Raw genomic sequence first — 8,894 nt, 5'->3', positions numbered from 1 at the left:
ATATACACATAGATGTACATCCCAATACATATACTAACAAACAGCTCATGTTGTGTCTACTAACCATCCAGATCATATCCTTTCTCCTTCGAATGTTCATCATTCGTACGAGCACCTGAAACATGTTACCAACGGGGTAAGATATAAAATCTTGTAAACTCAAGATTTATGGAGCAGTCTCCACCCTCGAGTTCTCTTCCTGCATGAAAGGTCAGAACACATAGCATAATAGAAAACATATAGCATATTCATACAAATTCTACATACATCATATAATACATAACATCATCAAACTTCTAATCTTGCAAAATATAATCAAACTTCGTCATACAATTTAACTTATACATATCCAAATCTTTTATAAATCATTCTAAACATCATATAACATTATTTCCAAATACGGAATTCTAAACAATTCGTCACATAACTTCATCATATCAATTCAAATCAAATACTGATATCAGATTACATATCTAATCACCTCATCAAATACTAATATCAATCAAACATCTAAAAAAAATCCGAATCTGTATATAACGGCAGAAAGGTATTTCCCATAACAGAAATACAATTAACATATTCGTACATACTTGTATATAACATAACTAATATTATATCATATAACTGAAAATATAACATCTTGTAGTTAAAATCTCTACACATATAGTCCAGATATATACCTCCTGGAACATAAGTTCTTACGAAGTAACCAGAACCAACCAAGGACTGGATGCGTTCATGGTGCTATCAAAGAAACCAGAGCCATCCGAAGACCGAATTCACACATGGGAAATATCAAAAAATTCATTGGATTCAACACATATACGAGGCGTCCTTCAGAATTGTAACAGTGGTATAATATATATATATATATATATATATATATATATATATATATATATATATATATATATAAAAAATTTTTGAAATTACAGAAGAACTTTTTCTTTTTAATAACGTTCGCACTTTTAAAATAATCGTAACAGACAATGTACTAACTGTGACTTCAACTCAAAGCTTATAGCGGAAATAAGAATACATTAGCTTAATATCACTCAGTTCACATTTAAAGTTTGTTAAGTGGTTCCCATAAACCAACAAAGCTAAAAACTCATTCTATCCATGTTTAACACTAAATGCCTTCGCCTTTTTATTTACTCTAACAATTTTATACCTCATAATTGCCTCTCATTATTTAATATGTTATATATTTCTTCGTTACCTACGCGTGGGTTCAAACCGCGCTAAATTTGGAGTACCGTAGCCCAATTTATGAATTTTCTAAGAAAATGGATGCTGAAATCCCCAAGGCCCCCACGCTTATAGCGTCAGTCTCACGCTGACAGCGTCAACACGCCCCAGGAGGCAGAGAGGTTGGCGCCCATAACATCATATTGGCGCCCACAGCGCCAGTGCTATGTCTTGTCCCTGATGGTTGGCGCTAATAGCGTCAACTTGACGCCAATAGCGCCGAAGTTCTGGAGCAAGCACCAAAACAGGGTAATTTGGCCTACTTTTGTATTTTACCCATAACTTGAGTTATACTACTCCAATTTACACAATCTTGGTCTCATTGGAAAGCTAAAACAAAGATCTATAACTTTCGAGAAGGCTAAGAGGTCCAATTCCATCATATCGGATACAAAAATTGGGAAGCACCCTGTTTTTATTTTCAACAGTTACAAATTTTTCCAATCAAGTACCTAATCAATTATCATCACCATAATCATTGGACCATTTCACAACTCAACAAATGGTTTATTAAGCATAATTCAAGTAGCACTTACCACAATTCCCAATATCGTAGCCGTTTTACTCATCAAATGGTTTATTTACAACATAAGACTCCAAATGCCACAAAACACAACATATGTGGCCATGGACAAGTCTCATGCTCACCAATATCCAAAATGTAATAATATGAGACATATACAATTTCATATATACAAAATAAAACACCATGATCAAATGACTTAGAATCATGTATGAACACTAAAGCATGGCAACTATAATCTCATATAATCTAATGTTCATACTCTAAGTCCAAGATACAAAATAAATGCTAGTATGTGCATCCTATGTAATCCTTCAAAGTATGGCAACTATAATCTCATATAATCTAATGTTCATACTCTAAGTCCAAGATACAAAATAAATGCTAGTATGTGCATCCTATGTAATCCTTCAAAGTGCTATGCTCTCCATATGCACCTCATGATCCAACTCTTCCATGCTCGCTATAGACTGAAATGAAGTCCCCAAACGCGGGGTGAGATATACAAATATATCTTAGTAAACCAAGGTACTAGAGGATCACTCCACGCCATGGTTCACTTAATGTGCAACAAATAACATCACGTAAAAATGCATAACATACAAAATCACAAACAATTGGGCACAAATCCAAGAACATCCACATAAGGATTCCGTTAGAGGACCCCATCATATAACTCCCGAAAATCTTCCTGGTGCCTCTCCTATGGATGAGACGACCCCATGACAAAACCCAACTGGAACTCCTCATGAGCCCTATCCAGCAGAAGTCCCCCGTTTGGATCATCCTGGTATCGCTCCCAGAGTCGGCCCAACGGCAAAACCCGACTGGAATCCCCAAAGGATATCTCCAGCGAAAGTCCAAACCAACACACATCTACTGGCCAGAGATCAAACAATTCACACACAACATGCTCCAAGCATGTCACACAATCAAGCAATAATGCATGAACATACATATTCAACCAATGTCCAAAGGCACAAAATCCAACCACAACCTTCCACTAGGTATGGTGGAGCGCACAAGGGATTAAAACCCAAGTTCAAAAGGTTTACCTCAACTCCAAGCACAATGCTCCAAAACGTACGCTCCAAGTTCAATCTTCCAATATCGCTTCCGTGAGAGGCAACCTAAATTGATCACAATATTGACCATCAATACAATTTCAATGTAAACCATTCATTTCACACACATCATAAGCACTTTAGAATCACTTAGGCCTAATGGCACTATCTCATTAATTTAACCACCTTAACTCATTTAGTCATCAAACTAGCCCACCAAACCCACCTCCTATGCATCCAAAATACCAACCATCAATTGTACATATTTTTCACCTCAACTTTCCTCCCAACCTTTACATGGTTCGAATTTCTCATTAGATGGTACTCCAACGTTTTCAATCCATTCTAACAATCATACACATCATATAATCCTATCATTACTTCATACAAACAATAATCAATAATTCTCAACCATCACATTCATGATCATAATCAACCATTTCATCATTTTCCATCAATTTTCACTAAGTTACGAAATTATATATCACCATAAATTTTATTGGTTCAATCATCATTATACATCATTATAAGCAACAATTTACAAAGGAGCAACATCATTAAAGGTTCCTAACCATCACATTCATCAACACGTCATCAAACACAAAAACCCAATTTGTGATTTCCACAAAAACTCTATGAAAATAGGAATACTTACAACCAATAACTTCCTAAGGCTCCAAGGGTTGATAATCAAGTGTCCAGTAAAGCCAAAGCACCACCAATGGCCCCCATTTTCCTCAAGATCGCCACCCCTTCTCCAAGGAGGATCTCCTCACACACTACAACCCACAAGATGCTCTCAAGAGGAAAGTCACTCACAAGATGATGCTTAACAACTTTTTAATTGAGAGTTCTTCCTAAAAGTGGCTAGAATTTAAGTTGAAAAAATCAAAAGCTTCACCCCATTTCCATGGAGAAACACGCACGGGAGAGAAGGAGAGGGAAGAGAGAGAAAGTGATGGAGAATTGTGTTTTGAAAACACTTAAGTCACTTAAACCATAGGTGGGTCCCACATGCGATTTAACTTTAATCAATTACCTAATCTAAACCACAAATTCATAACCTACGTATTTTTATCGTGAATGTCATATTTTTGTTTCCTCAAAATACTGACAATATTTTCGCGCTTATCGGTACAATTACACCGCAGTATTTTTACACTGGTAAAATCACTATTCATCAAATTTTCCGAAACTTGCCTATCCACTCGATTTTTCGTCCTGAATCCAATTCCAGCATTATTTTTGTAATTTGAGACCTTCTACTCAACGTTTTCATGCCCAGAGATACGTGCTTGGTAAATTACCATTTGCCCTTTCTATGTATTTTGGCTCAAATTTTCGTATTGTCACTAATCCTACCATTTTAATCAACATTATCACATATAAATATATATTTAGAAATATGAGGTGTTATATTCACCCCACCTTTTTGAAATTTTGTCCGCAAAATTAAGTTATACTTATATGCTAACTCAGGATACAGCTGAAGAATCTCATCCTCCTGTCCCCAAGTAGCCTCCTCAGGTATACGACTTTCCCACCGAATCTTTAACATCGGAGTTACTTTGCTTCCTAGCCTCTTTTTACTATGGTCCAACATTTCAATATGACCAATGGGAGTCTTCAGGTTCTCCCAAATTTTAATATCATCCGGTATCACCACATGTGATCATCCGGAGCATACGTCACAGTTGCGAATTTCCTCTGTTTTACCAATTCATTTTCACAAGTTGGGTATCTTACATATATAGCCCATAATTCCTTTTGGAAAGTTTGCTAATCTAGTTAGCTTTATCAACAATTATACACATAGGATCATATCCAGTCTAGATCCAGATCAATTCAATTAATCACTTCCTGACTTTAAATCCTTGCCTTACAGGCACATATCACCCTGACACATTTCAACCAGCAATTATCCTTATTTGAGTTTTATTCCTACGAAATATATAACTTTCAACATTAAATCCTTCTCAATACCAGTTACCACATAGTCTTAATTTGTTATACAACCAAGGTTTCTAAGCATCTTAGTCCACATTAAATACTCTTTCGGTACCTCCACAGTTCCTCAGAGCTATTTCATCGATTTAATCATATAGTTTACGCACATGGTAATTTCAGTATCCGCGGAAGAAATCCCCAATTACGGCCGTTAGCCACAAGTTGTACATATATATATATATATATATCTTTACTCATGTTCTTAATCTAAGAACATGCAATTCCATTTCCGCACTCGATATAAAACAGGCACCTTTTCTGTGCCCAAATGTCGAATCTAACCTTACAGGTTCACTAACTTCCATCAAAGCGCATTGGCGAACCAATTTCCCAACACATTTCACTATTACCTAATGGACCACTCATTATAGTTTACATATCACATTGGCCATTTCAAAGCCTTCAACCCCAATCCACTTATGAAATTCTACGTACAAGGTCATGTCTATACTTCCCATCAATTGTTCATTTCTTTCTCGACTTAGCCATCTCAAGGCTTAACATACAATTCATCAATGATTTTTCACATTAAAGGCATATTCCCAAGACATCCACCAACAGCTATGTTTAAATATCGTTCAATACTCTTGCTATAACTTCCACATATATTTCATTCCTGTATACCTCAATTTCATAATCATCACATTTACCCCTTTATGTACCGTTCAATTATATCATATCATATCTCTTGCAATTTAGTCCCATCATATAGGGATTTTCAAAACTTACTTATCCTGTCATAAGGAACTAAATCCATCACTGTCCTTACTTTCATAATTCAACATCAGTGATTATACAAGTCTCTCGGAATATCTCAGGTTAATACAAGCACATGGCCATATACCATGGTACATAGCCAAAAACAACATCAACATTGTGCATTTTCAATACATCTCCCACCATAAGTTGCATATACAATATATAATACTCCATAAATAACTCTACCACCAGGGCAGAGGTATCAACCTTTTATTTAACCCAACACAACTTCAGTTACCAACCATTATTAGACATTGGTATTTCACTCCATCACAATTAATTTTTTATTAAAGGATAACAAGTCACTGCCTTAACTTAAAATCTCGATCATCACTAGCCTTCCTAGGTGGACATTTAATCAATCTGTCGACACTTAATCAAGCTATTATCTCTTTTCACATAAGGCGAGCATCCCAACAAACTCCACAACATCATTTGAAGCCAAAAATTATCTCACTGCAGAAATTCCTACACATTATGCCTCACATCTTATATCCAATTTGACACTTTATTGTCCACTTACAAGTACATGACACCACATCTTGCGTTATTTACATGGCACAATCTCAGTCGTGCACAAACATACAACATCTCACTTATGCCAGTCATCTCATCAATTTAGGATACTTCCAAGGATCATAGTCCTTATAGAGGATAATAATAGTCTCCGGGAACGTAATCCGCACAGAGAAAACAACAGTCTCATTCTCCGGGCACATAAGCCGCACAGAGAAAATAACATCAAGTCATATAGTGTGCACCCAGTGCATAGGGGAATCCATATTTATAATATATCTGTATATAACGGCAAAATGTGTTTTGTATAAACATATGAGGCTACCCTCATTATAGGAACAATGGTATACTAAACATATTTCGCATATGCATAATTCACTATGACTTCCTGGGTATGTTCCTTTCCACTAATAATCCACATATGAAGTCATACCTACAATTTTACCTTAGCTCTTTCGCTAACCACGTAATTTCACACTCTATTGCACATTAGCTCTTCCACTAACCATGCCAATTTTAATTTCTATTGCACATTAGCTCTTCCACTAACCATGCAATTTTAGTTTCTATTGCACATTAGCTCTTACACTAATAATGCCATTTTTCAACTCAATAGCACATGAGCTCTTACACTAATCATGCCAATTTTTCAACTCAATAGCACATTAGCTCTTACACTAATCATGCCAATTTTTTCAACTTAATAGCACATTAGCTCTTACACTAATCATGCAAATTTTTTCAACCCAATAGCACATTAGCTCTTACACCAATCATGCCATTCTAAATACTATTGCACATTAGTTCATACACTAATCGTACAATTTTACATTAAATCGTACATTAGCTCTTTCACTAATCATACAGTCTCTTTCCCTTAATGGTACCTTAGCTTATTCATTAATCCTAACATTTCCACTCTGTTGTTGTGAAGCAATAGGTCACATTACTACACACATGTATTTCATTGTGTAACTTGTACACCGAAACTCCATAATGAATCCCATACCAGATTGAGCGTCCAATGACACTCCCAAGAGACAATCTCTTCATATACTTCCCATCATAGGGGATTTCATTCAACTTAATTATCTTTTTACCAAAGAATTTAATAATTTATTACAGCACAGATATATATAGGCTCTCAGGCCTTCACAAAGTGTATATATATATACTGGCACTTAGGCCATCACAGGATTATCATTCATCTATTCATCAGAGTGAGTATGCAGGTCATCAGGCCATTATGTATTATTCACTACCCATTACAAATATCCCTTAGCAATTATGCCATTTCAAAATACAATATTCACCCCTTGGAGTTTTCAAGAGACATCCATTATGGTCAATTCTCTTACGCATTATACCACCTGAATCTCTACCAAGGAGCCATTTCCAAGTAAAATCCCGCACATTAATGCACACATATAATCAGGTCACATCATAACAAAATCACAACTATCCTACATTATAAAAGTATACTTATACTCTTAGTGCATAACATTTAGTCATACTTTCTCATATCACATTTGTTTCCTTCATGGCATATCCTTCCAGTTAAACTAGTATTTCATTATTGACAATCATACTCTCAATGAACCTTGTTCAATGCCATACCTGGTAATTTTTTCAACTTCTTACTTTGTACTCTCAATACGTCGTGATATCCTCTCTTATGACCAATCAACATTAAATCATCATGGAGTCAATTCCCATATTTCAGTGTTGAAATACCTAACACATCATTGTCATAGTTATTTTAAGGTACTCACCTTCTCCAACATACGATCTTAAAGATTCAAATTATTTTACGCTCAAACATATCAATTCATTAAAGTGTGTGCCCTTCACAAGGGACTTATAGCCTTCTTATTTAACCTTAATGTGACTAAGCTTACATATAAGCATACCAATTCAAATTTTCAAGAATTCATCGGGGTTCCAAGTCACCCACCATGTCAAAGTTATACCACTAAATCTATATATACTCAATTATTCTAACTACTCCATACATATAGAGAATATTCACCAACACTATCATCATGATATCAACTCATTTCAATCATACTTACTAACCATGAGACTACACATTTAGCTATGGTAGCATTATACCTAAGAGGGTTAGACATACTTCCAATTTGTTCTCACTAAGTCCTCAACTACATATAGTTTACTTACAAGCATATATGTCTGTGGAACAATCGACACTGCAGCCACAACAAGAAGCTAAGGACTGACATTAGGTGCTTCAGGGTTTCCATGCAGGCTTTTTATAAAGACCACACATATAACACAAAGGAATGGGCTGATCAGACACACACACTAAGAAATCACATATGCAGTAATATATAAGAGTCTACATACAACTATACAGCACTTGACACAAGCACACAACAATCAGAGTTCCCTAAGAAACTACTATGATACCATAAATGTAACACCCCGTTACCGGACCGGTGTGTTATTGACAATTATGATATTAAGCGCAGTCAAAATCACAACAGATTTTTGAAATTACGGAAGAACTTTTTCTTTTTAATAACGTTCGCACTTTTAAAATAATCGTAACAGACAATGTACTAATTGTGACTTCAACTCAAAGATTATAGCAGAAATATGAATACATTAGCTTAATATCATTCAGTTCACATTTGAAGATCATTAAGTGATTCCCATAAACCAACAAAGCTAAAAACTCATTCTATCCATGTTTAACACTAAATACCTTTGCCTTTTTATTTACTCTAACAATTTTATACCTCTCAATTGCTTCT

Source organism: Gastrolobium bilobum, unplaced genomic scaffold (genome assembly GCF_033153095.1).
Source record: "Gastrolobium bilobum isolate Gb01-03AN ecotype WA unplaced genomic scaffold, APGP_CSIRO_Gbil_v1 utg17466, whole genome shotgun sequence".
Taxonomy (NCBI): Eukaryota; Viridiplantae; Streptophyta; class Magnoliopsida; order Fabales; family Fabaceae; genus Gastrolobium; species Gastrolobium bilobum.
Note: the sequence above shows the minus strand (reverse complement) of the source record.